Source organism: Gopherus evgoodei, chromosome 3, assembly GCF_007399415.2.
Source record: "Gopherus evgoodei ecotype Sinaloan lineage chromosome 3, rGopEvg1_v1.p, whole genome shotgun sequence".
Lineage (NCBI taxonomy): Eukaryota > Metazoa > Chordata > Testudines > Testudinidae > Gopherus > Gopherus evgoodei.
This window is the reverse complement of record NC_044324.1, coordinates 195,815,695-195,831,177: the sequence shown is the minus strand read 5'-3', so window position 1 is coordinate 195,831,177 and position 15,483 is coordinate 195,815,695. Positions and strand designations below refer to the sequence as shown.

At 56.8% G+C, this 15,483-nt stretch overlaps 1 non-coding gene across 1 annotated transcript; it reads right to left on the bottom strand.

Moving 5' to 3' along the window:
* Positions 1-14,752: 14,752 nt before the first annotated feature.
* On the bottom strand, positions 14,753-14,945 carry LOC115649534. Its single transcript, XR_003999854.1, has one exon. It is a non-coding gene; the product is annotated as a U2 spliceosomal RNA (small nuclear RNA).
* Between the last annotated feature and the right edge of the window lie 538 nt (positions 14,946-15,483).

The following is a 15,483-nucleotide window of genomic DNA, read 5'->3' as shown; positions in this document are numbered from 1 at the left end:
CTCCAATGGCCTTTCCCGTGGGACCTCTAACCCTGTCTCCAGGGGCCCTAACCCTGGGGCCCCGAGCCCCAGTTCGATGAGCCCTGCAGGTGGGGCCCCTATCCCTAGCTTCAGGGGCTCTACCAGTGGAAAACCTAAACCTAGTTCCAGTTGCCCTACCCCTCGGCTCCCTACCCCTTGTTGCAGGGGAGCTACCTCTGAGGCCCATAACGCTAGCTCCAGTGGCCCTTCTCGTTGGACCGCTAACCATAGCTCCAGGGGCTCTACCCCTGGGGCACCTAACCCTAGCTTCAGGGGCCCTACTCGTGGAGCCAATAATCCTAGCTCCATGGTCCCTACCCTTCGGGCCCCTAATCCTGGCACCAGGGGCCCTACACATGGGGCTAATAAACCTAGCTCAAGGGGCCCTACAACTGGGTCCCCTAATCCTAGCTACAGGTACCCGAACTGTAGGTCCCCTGACCCTAGCTCCAGGGGCTTTACCCGTGGGACACCTAACCCTAGTTCCAGGGGCCCTTTGCGTTGTGCCCCTAACCCGAGCTACAGGATCCCCACCCCTGAGACAGCTAACCCTAGCTCCAGGGGCCCTTCTGCTGAAACCCCTACCCCTAGCTCCAGGGGCCCTACCCCTGGGACCCTTAACCCTAGCTCCAGGGGCCCTAACCATGGGGCCCCTAACCATAGATCCAGAGGCCCTACGCGTTGGACCTCTAACCCTAGCTCCAGGGTCCCTACCACTGGGGCACCTGACCCTAGCTTCAGGGGCCACATCCCTGGGCCTGCTAACGCTAACTCAAGGGGCAATGCCCGTTGGGTCCCTAACCCTAGCTACAGGGGCTCGACCCCTGGGATCCCTAACCCTAGCTCCAGGGGCCCCATCCCTGGGACCTCTAACCCTAGTTCCAGGGTTCCTACCCATTATGCCCCTAACCCTAGGGACAGAGGCCGCACCCCTGGGACTCTTAACTCTAGCTCCAGGGTCCCTACTCGTGGGGCCCCTATCCCTAGCTCCTGGGTCCCTACCATTAGGTCACCAAACTCTTGCTCCAGGGGCCCATCCCTGCGTCCCCTAACCCTAACTCCAGGGGCCCAACGCGTGGGGCCCCTAACCTTGGCTCAAGTAGCCCTACACGTCGGTCCGCTAACCCTAGCTCCTGGGACCCTACCTGTAGGTCCCCTAATCCTAGCTCCAGGAGCCTTACCCGTGGGGCCCCTAACCTTAGTTTCAGGGGCCCAACCTGTGGGGCCTCTAACCCTATCAACAGGGGCCCCACCCCTGGGACCCCTAACCCTAGCTCCAGGAGCTCCATCCCTGGGGTCTCTAACCCTACCTCCAGGGACCCATCCCGTGGAACCCCTTATCCTAGCTCCAGTGGCCCTACCCGTGGGTCCCTTAACCCTAACTCCAAGGGCTCTACTCGTGGGGCCCCTAAGCCTAGTTCCAGGGCCCCTACTTGTGGGACCCATAACAGAAACTACAGGGGATCTACCCCAGGGCCTCTTAACCTAGTTACAGGGGCCCAACCCTTTGGCCCCCTAACCTTCGCTCGAGGGGCTCACCCCTGGGACCCCTAACCCTAGATCCAGGGGCTAGATCCCTGGGGCCCCTTACCCTAGCTCCAGGGGCCCTACCCGTCGGGCCGCTAATACTGGCACCAGGGGACCTACACATGGGGCTTCTAACTCTAGTTCTAGGGGCCCTGCCCCTGGTAACCCTAATACTAGAACCAGGGTTCCTACCCATGGGGCCCATAAATCTAGCTCCAGGGACCCTATCTGTGGGGCCCCTAACCCTAGCCCCAAGAGCCCCACTCCTGGGTCCCCTAACCCTACCTACAGGGCCCCACCCCTGGGACAATTAACCCTAGCTCCAGGGGCTTCATTCCTGGGGTCTCTATCCCTAGCTCAAGGACCCTATCCCTGGGGCCCCTAACCCTGGATCCAGGGGCCCTACACATGAGGCCCCTAACCCTAGCTCAAGGGGCCCGACCCCTGGCACTCCTAACCCTAGCCCCAGGGTCGCTACCCGTGAGGCCCCTAACCCTAGCTCCAGGCTCCCTACGCGTGTGCCCCACAACCCTAGCTTCAGAGGTCCTACCCGTGGGACCCCTAACCCCAACTAGAGGGGCCCTACCCCTGTGTCCCGTAACCCTAGATTCAGAGGCCCTACCCGTGGGACCCCTAACCCCAGCTCCAGGAGCCCTACCCATGGGCCCCCTAACCCTAGCTCCATGGGCCCTACATGTGGTGCCCCTAACCCTAGCTCAAGTGGCCCTACCCCTAGAACCCCTAACCCTAGCACCAGGTCCCTACCCGTGAAGCCCTAACCATAGCTTCTTGGGCCCTACCCGTGTGCCCCCTAACCCTAGCTCCAGATGCCTTACCCGTTGGACCCCTAAACCTAGCTCTAGGATCCCTACCTGTGGGATCCCTAACCCGAGCTCCAGGCTCCCTACCCATGGTGCCCCTTAATCTACCTCAAGAGACCCTAATCCTGAGACCCTTAACCCTAACTGCAGGGGCCCTACCCTTGGGAACCCTAACCCTACCTCCATGGGCCGTACCCCTGGGGCCCCTATCCCTAGCCCAAGGGGCCCTATTCCTGGGGTCCCTAAACCTAGCTCCACGTCCCCATCCCTGGGGTCCCTAACCCTACCTTCAGGGGCCCCATCCGTTGGGCCTTTAACCCTGGCTCCAGGGGCCCTACACATGGGGCCTATAACTCTTGGTCCAGGGGCCCAACCCCTGGGACCCCTAACCTTAGCTACAGGGGCCCTACCCTTGGGGCCCCTAACCCTAGCTACAGGGGCACTACGCATTGGACCCCTAACCATATCTCCAGGGGCTCTAACCCTGGGACCCCTAACCAGAGCTCCAGGGGCCCTACCCATAAGTCCCCTTACCCCAGCTGAAGGGACCCTACCCTTGGGACTCCTAACCTTAGTTTCAGGGGTCCAATCCATGGGGCCACTAACCCTAGCTCCAGGGGCCCTACCCGTAGGGCCCCTAAACCTAGCTCCAGGGGCCTTACACGTGGGGCCCCTAACCATAGTTCCAGAGCCCCTACCCCTGGGACCCCTAAACCCTAGCTCCAAGGGCCCTTCCCATGGGACCTCTAACCCTATCTCCAGGGGCCCTAACCCTGGGTCCCCTAGCCCCAGCTCCAGGGGCCTTGTCCATGGAGCTCCTAACCCTAGCTCCATTGACTCTACCCGTGGAAAACCTAAACCTGTCGGGCCCCTATCCCTAGCTCCATGGTGATACCCCTGGGACCCATAACCCTAGCTCCAGTGGCCCTTCTCGTGGGACCATTAATCATAGCTCCAGGGGCCATACCCCTTGGTCCCCTAACCCTAGTTACAGGGGTCCTACCCATGGGGACCCTGACCCTAGCTGCAGATTCCCTACCCATGGGGTCCCTAACCCTAGCTCCAAGGGACCTTTGCTTGGGGCCCCTAACCCTACCTCTAAACGCCCTTCCCATGCGACCGCTAATCCTATATCCAGGGACCCTAACCCTGGAGCCCCTAGCCCCAGCTACAGGGGCCCCACCTGTAGGGCCACTAACCCTAGCTCCAGGGGCTCTACCCATGGGAAACCTAAACCTAGTTTCAGTTGCCCTACCCTTCATGCCCTTATCCCTAGCTCAAGGGGAGCTACCCCTGGGACCCGTAACCCTAGCTCCAGTGGCCCTTCTCGTGGGACTACTAACGGTAGCTCCAGGGAACCTACCCGTGGGACCCATAATCCTTGCTCCAGGGTCCCTACCCGTGGGTCCCCTTACCCTAGCTCATGGGGCCCTATCCATGTGGCCCCTAATCCAAGCAAAAGAGGCCCTACCTGTGGAAATCTTAACCCTAGCTCCAGGGCCCTGCCAGTGAGGCCCCTAACCAAAGTTCCAGGGCCCTACACGTGGGAACTCTAACCCTAGCTCCATGGACCCTACCCATGGGACCCCTAACACAAGCACCAGGTGCCCTACCCATGGGCCCCTTTATCCTAGCTCCAGGGGCCACACCACTGGGAACCCTAACCCTAGCTCAAGGGGACCCATCCCTGGGGAAACTAAAGGTAGTTCAAGGGGCCATACCCCTGGGGCCCCTAAGTCTAGCTCCAGGGAAACTTCATGTCTAGTCCATAACCCTAGCTCCAGGGACAGTACCCCTGGGACCCTTAACCTAGTTCCAGGGGCCCTACCCATGGTGCCCCTAACCCTAGCTCCAGGGGCCTTACCCATGGGCACCTATCCCTAGCTGCAGGGGCCCTACCCCTGTGGCCCCTTACCCTAGTCCCAGGGCCCCTATCCATTTGGCCCCTCACCCGGACTCCAGGGTCCCTTCCCCTGGGGCCCCTAACATTAGCTCCAGGCACCTACCCCTGCTGCCCTTAATCCTCGCTCCAGGGCCCTATCCGTGGTGCCTCTAACCCTAGATCCAGAGACCCTACCAGTGGGAGCCCTAACCCTAGCACCAGGGTCCCTACCCGTGAGGCCCCTAACCCTAGCTCCAGAGGCCGTACCCGTGTGCCCCTTAACCCTCGCTCCTGAAGCCCTACCCGTGGGGTCCCTAACCCTAGCTCCAGGGTCTCTGTCCGTGGGACCTCTAACCCTAGGTCCAGGGCCCCTACCCGTGGGGCCCATAAATCTAGCTTTAGAGGCCCTTTCCCTGAGACCCTTAACCCTAGATCCAGTGGTCCTACCCCTGGGACCCCTAACCATAGCTCCATGGGCCGTACACCTGGGGCCCCTATTTCTGGCCCCAGGGGCTCTACCCCTGGGGCCCCTAACCCAATCTCCACGGGCCCCATCCCTGGGGCCCCTAACCCTAGCTTCAGGGGCCCAATCCGTTGGGCCTCTAACCTGGCTCCCAGGGCCCTATACATGGGGCCCCTAACCCTAGCTCCAGAGGCCCAACCCGTGGGGGCCCTAACCCTATCACCAGGGGCCCAACAGCTGGGACCCCTAACCCTAGCTCCAGAGGTCCTGCCCGTGGGACCCCTAACTCTAGCTCCAGGGGCCCTACACATGGGGCGCCTAACCCTAGCTAGAGGAGCCCCACCTTTGGGACCCCTTACCCTAGCTCCAGGGCCCATCCCTGGGGCCCCAATCCCTAGCTGCAGGGGCCATACCCATGGGGCCCCTAACCCTAGTTTCAGAGACCCTACACGTGGGACCTCTAACCCTTGACCCAGGGGCCTCACCCCTGGGAACTCTAAACCTAGCTCCATGGGCCTTACCCGTCAGACCCCTAACCCTAGTTCCATCTGGCCCTTAACCATAGCTCCAGGGGCCCTACACATAGAGCCCCCTTACCTAGCTCAAGGAGGCCTTCCCCTGGGACCCCTAACCCTGGCACCAGGGTCCCTACCCGTGGGACCCCTAACCTTAGCCCCAGGAGACCTACCAGTAGGGCCCTTATCCCTAGCTTCAGGGGCCCTACACGTGTATCCCTAACCTTAGTTCCAGGGGCCCTACTCGTAGTGCCCAAACTCTACCTCCACGGGCCCTTCCCATGAATCCCTAAACGTAGCTCCAGGGGCCCTTCACCTGCAGCCCCTAACCTTAGCTCCAAGGGGCTCTACCCGTGGGCCTCCTAATCCTAGCTCCATAGGCCTTACCCGTGGGACCCTTAACCCTAGCTCCAGGAGTCCTAACTGTGGGGCCCCTAACCCTAGCTACAGGGGCCCCACCTCTGGGACCCCTAATCCAAGCTCCACGGCCCCATCCCTGGGGCCCCAATCCCTAGCTGTAGGGGCCCTATACCTGGGATCTCTAACCCTAGCTCCAGTGTCCCCACTCCTGGGAACCCTAACCCTAGCTCCAGGGTCCCTACCCTTGGGGCCCCTATCCTTAGCTTCTAGGGCCCTTCCCGTGGACCCCTTAACACTTGCACCAGGGGATCTTCCCCTAGGCCTCGTAACCCTAGGTCCAGGGGTCCCATCCCTGGGGCCCCTAACCCTAACTCCAGGGGCCCTACGCTTGGGTCCCATAACCCTAGATCCAGGGGCCCTATCGTGGGATCCGTAACCCTAGTTCCAGAGGCCCTACCCGTGGGGCCCCTAACCCTAGCTACAAGGGCCTAATCCCTGGGATATCTAACCCTAGCTCGAGGGGCCCTTCCCATGGGGCCCCTTATCCTTGCTCCAAGGGCCCTAACTGTGGGGCCACTAACCCTGGCTCCAGGGGCCCTACCCCTGGGGCCCCTTACCCTAGTTCAGGGACCCTACCCGTGGTACTCTTAACTCTAGGTCCAGTGGTCCGAACCCTGGGGCCCCAACCCTAGCTCCAGGGGCCCTACCCATTGGGCCCCTTACCCTGGTTCCATGGGCTTTACACATGGGGCCCCTATCCCTAGCTCCAGGGGCCATACCCTTGGGTCCCCTAACCCTATCTCCAGAGGCCCTACCCATGGGATCCCTAACCTTTGGTCCAGGGAGCCTACCCCTGGGTCCCCTAACCCTAGCTCCAGGGGTCATACCCGTGGGGCCCCTAACCCTAGCTCCAGGGTCCCCAACCCTGAGACACCTAATCCTAGCTCCAGGGGCCCCATCTCAGGGGCCTCAAACCCTATCTCCAGTGGCCTTACCCATGGGGCCCCTAACCCTAGCTCCATAAGCCGTGCCCGTGGGGCCCCTTACCCTAGCTCCAGGGGCTTTACCCGTGGGGCCCCTAAACCTAGCTCCAGGGGTGCTACGCTGGGGCCTCTAAGTCTAGCTCCAGGGGCCCAACCCGTGGACCCCTAACCCTAGGTCCAGTGGCCCGAACCCTGAGGCCTCTAACCCTAGCTCCAGGGGCCCTATCCATTGAGCCCCTTACCCTGGCTCCATGGGCTCTACAGGTGAGGCCCCTAACCCTAGCTACAGGGGCCCTACCCATGGGTCCCATTACCATACCTCCAGGGGCTCCACCCCTTGGACCCCTAACCCTTGCTCCAGGGGCCCACCTCTGGGACTCCTAACCCTAGCACCTGGGTTCATAGATTCATAGATTCTAGGGTCAGAAGGGACCAATGTGATCATCTAGTCTGACCCCCTGCACAAAGCAGGCCACAGAACCCTACCCCTCCACTTCTATTACAAACCCCTAACCTATGCCTGAGTTATTGAAGTCTTCAAATTGTGGTCTGAAGACCTCAAGCTGCAGAGAATCCACCAGCAAGTGACCCATGCCCCACGCTGCAGGGGAAGGCGGAAAACCTCCAGGGCCTCTGCCAGTCTGCCCTGGAGGAAAATTCCTTCCCGACCCCAAATATGGCGATCAGCTAAACCCTGAGCACGTGGGCAAGACTCACCAGTCAGCACTCAGAAAAGAATTCTCTGCAGTAACTCAGATCCCATCCCATCCAACATCCCATCACCAACCACTGGGCATACTTATCTGCTGATAATCAAAGATCAATTGCTAAAATTAGGCTCTCCCATCATACCATCCCTTCCATAAACTTATCAAGCTTAGTCTTAAAGCCAGATATGTCTTTTGCCCCCATTACTCCCGTTGGAAGGATGTTCCAGAACTTCACTCCTCTAATGGTTAGAAACCTTCGTCTAATTTCAAGTCTGAACTTCCTAGTGTCCAGTTTATACCCATTTGTTCTTGTATCTACATTGGTACTAAGCTTAAATAATTCCTCTCCCTCCCTAATATTAATCCCTTTGATATATTTATAAAGAGCAAGCATATCCCCCCTCAGCCTTCTTTTGGCTAGACTAAACAAGCCAAGCTCTTTGAGTCTCCTTTCATATGACAGGTTTTCCATTCCTTGGATTATCCTAGTAGCCCATCTCTGAACCTGTTCCAGTTTGAATTCATCCTTCTTAAACATGGGAGACCAGAACTGCACACAGTATTCCAGGTGGGGTCTCACCAGCACCTTATATAATGGTACTAACACCTCCTTATCTTTGCTGGAAATACCTCGCCTAATGCATCCTAAAACCGCATTAGCTTTTTTAAAGGCCATATCACCTTGGCGGCTCATAGTCATCCTGTAATCTACCAATACCCCAAGGTCCTTCTCCTCCTCTGTTGCTTCCAACTGATGCGTCCCCAATCTATATCTAAAGTTCTTACTATTAATCCCTAAGTGCATGATCTTGCACTTTTCACTATTAAATTTCATCTTATTACTATTACTCCAGTTTACAAGGTCGTCCAGATCTTCCTGTATGATATCCCAGTCCTTCTCCGTGTTAGCAATACCCTGCAGCTTCGTGTCATCTGCGAACTTTATTAGCACATTCCCGCTTTTTGTGCCAAGGTCGGTAATAAAAAGATTAAATAAGATTGGTCCCAGAACCGATCCTTGAGGAACTCCACTAGTAACCTCCTTCCAGCCTGACAGTTCACCCTTCAGTATGACCCATTGTAGTCTCCCCTTTAACCAGTTCCTTATCCACCTTTCAATTCTCATATTGATCCCCATCTTTTCCAATTTGACTAATAATTCCACATGTGGAATCATGTCAAATGCCTTACTGAAATCGAGGTAAATTAGGTCTACCGCATTTCTTTTGTCTAAATAGTCTGTCACCTTCTCAAAGAAGGAGATCAGGTTGGTTTGGCATTCTCTACCTTTAGTAAAACCATGTTGTACTTTGTCCCAATTACCATTGACCTCAATGTCCTTAACTACTTTCTCCTTCAGAATTTTTTCCAAGACCTTACATACTACAGATGTCAAACTAACAGGCCTATAGTTACTCGGATCACTCTTTCTCCCTTTCTTAAAGATAGGAACTACGTTAGCAATTCTCCAGTCATACGGTACAACCCCTCAGTTTACTGATTCATTAAAAATTCTCGCTAATGGGCTTGCAATTTCATGTGCCAGTTCCTTTAATATTCTCGGATGAAGATTGTCCGGGCCCTCCGATTTTGTCCCATTAAGCTGTTCAAGTATGGCTTCTACCTCAGATGTGGTAATATCCACCTCCATATCCTCATTCCCTTTTGTCATCCTTCCATTACCCCTAAGCTCCCCATTAGCCTTATTAAAGACTGAGGCAAAGTACTTATTTAGATATTGGGCCATGCCTAGGTTATCCTTAACCTCCTTTCCATCCTCAGTGTGTAGCGGTCCCACTTCTTCTTTCTTTGTTTTCTTCTTATTTATATGGCTATAGAACCTTTTACTATTGGTTTTAATTCCCTTTGCAAGGTTCAACTCTACTTGGCTTTTAGCCTTTCTCACTTTATCCCTACATGTTCTGACCTCACCAGTATAGCATTCCTTGCTAATTCCACCCTTCTTCCACTCCTTGTAGGCTTTCTGCTTTTTCTTAATCACCTCTCTGAGATGCTTGCTCATCCAGATTGGTCTGTAACTCCTGCCTATGTTTTTTTTCCCCTTTCTCGGGATGCAGGCTTCCAATAGTTTCTGCAGCTGCGACTTAAAGTAATTCCATGCCTCTTCCGCGTTTAGATCCACAAGTTCTTCAGTCCAATCCACTTCCCTAACTAATTTCCTTAATTCTTTAAAGTTAGCCCTTTTGAAATCAAAAACCCTAGTCCCAGATCTATTTTTGTTTATCCTTCCATCTAGTTTGAACTGAATTAGCTCATGATCACTCGAACCAAGGTTGTCCCCTACAACCATTTCTTCTATGAGGTCCTCACTGCTCATCAAAATCAAATCTAAAATGGCATCCCCTCTTGTCGGTTCTTCAACTACTTGGTGGGTTATCATCCCTGGGGCCCCTAACCCTAGCTCCAGCTGTGGGTTCCCGAACCCTAGCTCCAGGGTCTCTACTCGTGGGACCCCTAACACTAGCTCCAGGGGCCCTAGGAGTGTGGCCGCTAAGCCTAGCTCAAGAGGCCCTGCCCGTGGGACCCCTAACCCTAGCTGCAGAGGACCTACCCCTGGAGCCCCTATCCCTAGCTGCAAAGTCATACCCGTGGGGTCTCTAACTCTAGCTCAAGGGGCCCCATATCTTGTTCCCCTAAACCTAGATCCAGGGGCCCTACAGTGGGTGCCCTAACCCTAGTTCAAGGGGCCCTACACGTGGGGCCCGTAACCCTAGCTCCAGCGGCTCTACCCATGGGATCTCTAACACTAGCTCCAGGATCCCAATTCGTGGATCCTCTAACCCTAGCTCCAGAGGACAAAAGGATGGGGCCCCTAACCCTAGTGTTAGGGACCCTACACGTGGGGCCCCTAACCCCTACTCCAGGGGCCCTACTCCTGGGACCGAATCCATAGTTATAGGGGCCTACACATGGGTCCCCAAACCCTAGCTCCAGGGGACATACTCATAGAGCCCCTAACCATATCTCCAGGGGCTCTCCCAGTGGGACCCCTAACCCTAGTTCCAGGGTCCTTACCCATGGGGCCCTAACCCTAGCTCCAGGGGCCGTACACATGGGACCCCTTACCCTGGCTCCAGGAGCCCTACACATGGGGCCCCTAACCCTATCTACAGGGGACCAGCCATTTGGGCCCCTTACTCTGGCTCCGGGTCCCAACATGTGGGGCCCCTAACCCTAGTTACTGGGCCCCTACCGGTGGGGATTCTAACCCTAGCTCCAGGGGCCCCACCGCTAAGTCCCTTATCCCTAGCTCCAGGGGCCCCATCCCTAGGGCCCTTCACCGTAGCTCCTGGGGACCTACCTGTGGAACCCCTAACCCTGGCTTCAGGGGCCCTACACGAGGGGCCCCCCACCCTAGCTCCAGAGGCCCTACCGGTGGGACCCCTAACCCTAGCTCCAGGGGCCATAACCGTGGGACTCCTAACCCTAGCTCTAGGGGCCCCATCCTTGGATCCTCTAACCCTAGCTCCAGGGGCCCCATTCCTGGGGCCCCTAACCCTAGCTCCACGTACCCTAGCTTGGGGCCCCTAAACCTAGCTCCAGGGACCTTACTAGTGGGCCCCTTACCCTAGTTGCAGGGGTTCTAAGAGTGGGGCCCCCAACAGTAGCTCCAGGGGACCTACCCCTGCTGCCCTTAACCCTAGTTCCTGGGACACCAGCCCTGGGACCCGTAACCCTAGCTCCAGGGGTCCTACCTTTAGGGAATCAAACCCCAGCTGCAGGAACTCTACCAGTTGGGTGCCTAACCCTAGCTCCAGTGGCCCTACCCATGGGGCCCCTAACTCACGATCTAAGGGCTCCACCCCTGGGACACCTAACCCTAGATCCAGGGGCCCCATCCCTCGGGCCTCTAACCATAGCTCCAGGGGCTCTCCCCATGGGGCCCCTAACTCTTACTCCAGAGGCCCTACCCGTGGGGCCCCTAAATCTAACTTCAGAGGCCTTAACCATGGGACTCCTAACACTAGCTCCGGGGGCCCCACCCATGGGACCCCTAACTCTAGTGCCAGGGGCTGAAGCCTGGGACATCTAACCCTAGTACCAGGGGCTCTACCCATGGGGTCCCTAACCCTAGTTCCAGGGGCCCTACCCGTGGGGTCCCTAACCTTAGCGCCAGTGGCCCTACCCATGGGAAACCTTAACCTAGCTCAAGGAGCCCTATTCCATGGGGCCCCTAACACTTGCTCCAGGGGCTCTACCTGTGGGGCCCCTAACCCTAGGGCCGGGGCCCTACCAGTGGTGCCCCTAACCCTAGCAGCAAGGGCCCTACCTCTAGGTCCCCTAACCCTAGCTCCAGGGGCCCAACCCGTGGGGCCTCTCACTCTGGCTCCAGGGACCCTACTCATGGGGCCACTAACCCAACTCCCGGGGCCCTACCTGTGGGACCTCTAATCCTAGCTACCTAGTTCCCTACCCGTGAGATCCCTAACACTAGCTCCAGAGGCCCTACCCATTTGACCCCTAACACTTGCTCCAGGGGCCCTACCCCTAGGGACCCTCACCCTTGCTCCAGAGGCCATACCTGTGGGGCCCCTAAACTTATATCCAGGGGCCACACACCTGGGACCTCGAACCCTAGCTCCAGGGCCCCTACCCCTGGGGCCCCTAAACCTAGCTCCCTGGTCTCTACCCGTTGGGCCCCAACCATAGCTCCAGGGGCCCTGCTCCTGGGACACCTAACCCTAGCTCAAGTGCCCAGTCCTGGGGCCCCAAATCCTATCTCCAAGTGCCTTACCCGTGGGGCCCCTAACGCTAGCTCCAGGGGCTCTACCCATGGAATCACTAACCCAAGTTCCAGGGGCCCTACCCATGGGGCCCCTGTCCCTAACGCCAGGGTCCCAACCCGTGGGACCCCTAACCTCATGTCCATTGGCTCTGCCCCTGGGGCCTCTAACCATAGCTCCAGGCGCCCCACCACTAGGACCCCTAACCCTAGCTCCAGGGGCCCACTCCTAGGACCCCTTACCCTAGCACCATGAGCCCCATCCCTGGGGCCCCTAACCCAAACTCCAGGGTCCCTACCTGTGGGGCCCCTAACACTAGCTCCAGATGCCCTACCCATGTGACCACTAACCCTAGCTCTAGGGGCCTTAACCCTGCGTCCCCTAACCCTAGCTCCAGATGCCATACGTGTGGGCCTCTAAACCTAGCTCCAGGGGCCCGACCCCCAGTACCCCTAACCCTAGCTCCAGGGGCCCAACCCATGGGGCCCTAACCCTAGCTACAGAGTCCTTACCCGTGGGACCCCGAAACCTAGCTCCAGGGGCCCTGCCATTGGGGCCCCTAACCCTAGATGCAGGGGCATACCCGTGGCACCCCTAAACCTATTTCCAGGTGCCCCACCCCTGGGACCCCTTACCCTAGCTCCAGGGCCCCCATCCCTAGGGTCCCTAACCCTAGCTCCAGGGGCCCTACCCGTTGGGCCCCTAACCTTAGCTCCAAAGGCCTTACCCTTGCGACCCCTAACTCTAGCTCCAGGGGGCATACCACTTGGGCCCCTAACCCTAGCTCCAGGAGCCGTACACTTGGGGCCCCTATCCCTAGCTCCATGGGACCTCCCCGTGGGGCCTCTAACCCTAGCTTCTGGGCCCCTCCCCGTGGGGCGCCTAACCCTAGCTCCAGAGGCCCTTCTTTTGGGATTTCTAACCCAAGCTCCAAGGGCCCTATCCATGGGGCCCCTAACCCTAACTCCTGAGGTCCTACCTGTGGGAGGCCTAACCTTAGCTCCTGGGTCCGTGCCCATTTGACCCATAATCCTAGCTCTAGGGGACCTACCCATGAGGCCCCTTACGCTAGCTCCAGAGGCCCAACCCCTGGGGCCCCTAATCATACCTCTAGAGGCCCTACCTGTGGGACCCCTAACCTTAGCTCCAGGGGCCTTACCCCTGGGGCGCCTAACCCTACCTTCAGGGGCCCTACCCGTGGGGCCTCTAACCCTAATTCCAGAAGCCCCACTCCTGGAACCCCTAACCCTAGCTCCATGGGCCCCATCCGTGGGGCTCCAAACCATAGCTGCATGGGCCCTACCTCTGGGGCCCCTAACTCTAGCTTCAGGGGCCCTACCAGTGGGACCCTTAACCCTAGTTCCAGGGACACCACCCCTGAGACCCCTAACCCTAGCTCCAGGGGCCCCACCCCTGGGGATCCAAACCCCAGCTCTAGGAGCCCTGCCCGTGGGGACGCTAACCCTAGTTCCAGGGGCACCACCCCTGGGACCCCCAACCCTTGCTCCAGGAGCCCCATCCTTGGGGCTCCTAACCTTAGCTCCAAGGACCCTTCCCGTGGGGCCCCTAACCCTAGCTCCAAGGTTCCTTCTCGTGGGACCCCTAACCCTATCTGCAGGCCCCCTACTCCTGGGGCCCTAACTCTAGCTTCAGAAGCCCTACCCGTGGGGCCCCTTACCGTAGCTCCAGAGGTCCTTCCCATGGGAGCCCTAACCCTATCTCCAGAGGCCCTATCTGTGGGGCCCCTAACCCTAGCTCCAGGGGCCCTGCCCGTTGGACCCCTAACCCTTGCTCCAGGGGCCCTTGAAACACCCGGGAAAATGTGTTTGACCCTTCAGGCATTGGAAGCTCAGCTAAGAATGCAAATGCTTTTGGAAGACTGCAGGGACTGTGGGATCGCTGGAGTCCTCAGTCCCCCCTCTCTCCCTCCATGAGCGGCCATTTGAGTCTTTGGCTTTCCGTTCTCTTGTCACGCAGAACTGTGCTGAGTCCCGGCTGTGGACTCTGTCTATCATAGCCTGGAGATTTTTTCAAATGCTTTGTCATTTCGTCTTCTGTAACAGAGCTCTGATAGAACAGATTTGTCTCCCCATACAGCGATCAGATCCAGTATCTCCCAGATGGTCCATGCTGGTTGTTTTGGGTTTGGGACTGCATCGCCACCCGTGCTGATCAGAGCTCCACGCTGGGCAAACAGGAAATGAAACACAAAAGTTTGCGGGGCTTTTCCTGTCTACCTGGCCAGTGCATCCGAGTTCAGATTGCTTTCCAGAGCGGTCACAAGGGTGCACTGTGGGATACCACCCAGAGGCCAATACTGTCGAATTGAGGCCTCGCTAACCCTAATCCAACATGGCAATACCGACTTCCGCACTACTCCCCTCGTCGGGGAGGAGTACAGATATCGGTATTAAGAGCCCTTTATATCGATAAAAGGGCTTCATTGTGTGGACGGGTGCCGGGTTCATTCGTTTTAATGATGCTAAATTTGGTTTAAACACGTAGTGTAGACCAGGCCTAAGAAAGCGGCTGTTTGACCTACAAACAACGACAAAGTAAAACCTGCAAGAGCAGCCTTTCAATTCAGAGGTCTAATAATAAGATGTTACTAATAACTGACGAAAGAGTCACAAATGACTCAAAACCATACTCAGTACAAACCGAACGGGAACACAGAAAACACCACTTTTCTTCGCTGCTCTTCAACCATGATATTCTCCCCATAGGGAGGTCCACCGTTCCTGGGGGTTCAGTGCCACAATAACAGGGTGATGTGTGCAATGGATGGAGGAAGCTGCTATTCCATCTCCCTAGTCCAAAAATCAGTTTAATAGCTAGTCCTGAGATAGAGGAAGTATCAGTTATTAAAGTGATAAGAACTAATTTAACATTTTGATTCCAGCCAATGTTAAAATGATCTAACGTTCAGGTTAATAAAAACATTTCTAGTCCTCTGCATAGAACGCTTAAATGATGCAAAAATAGCAAGTTTGCTTTAAAAAGTCATAAAAGGGACATCATCCAGAATCTGACACTTGGTGAAATGTAAGACTAGAACACACAACCAGTTTGGGGATTGTGCTCTGCTTCTTAACAGTCTGCCCTGAGGTTGCCACTCGCAGTCACAAGTTACTCCAGGTGGCTTGGGCCCTCTCATGGATCAGTAACTGGTTAGCAGCTTGGAAAGAAAGAGTAGGACTAAATAGTCAGTTTTTGCAGTGGAAAGGGGTAAATAAAAGGCTTCCAAAGTATGAGACGAGGCTACAGACATTAGGGCTGGTCAGTTTAGACAAGACCGTAGTGCACCAGTTCTCAACCAGGTGTCTGCCAAAAGAAACCAGGCTTGACCCACCTCCCCAAGCCTGCCTGCCTGCCTTGAAGGGGGAGAGAAAGGGCACAACAAAAAATTGCAGCATCAATGCAGAAGAGAGAACTCTTCCCCTGCCATTATCAGTA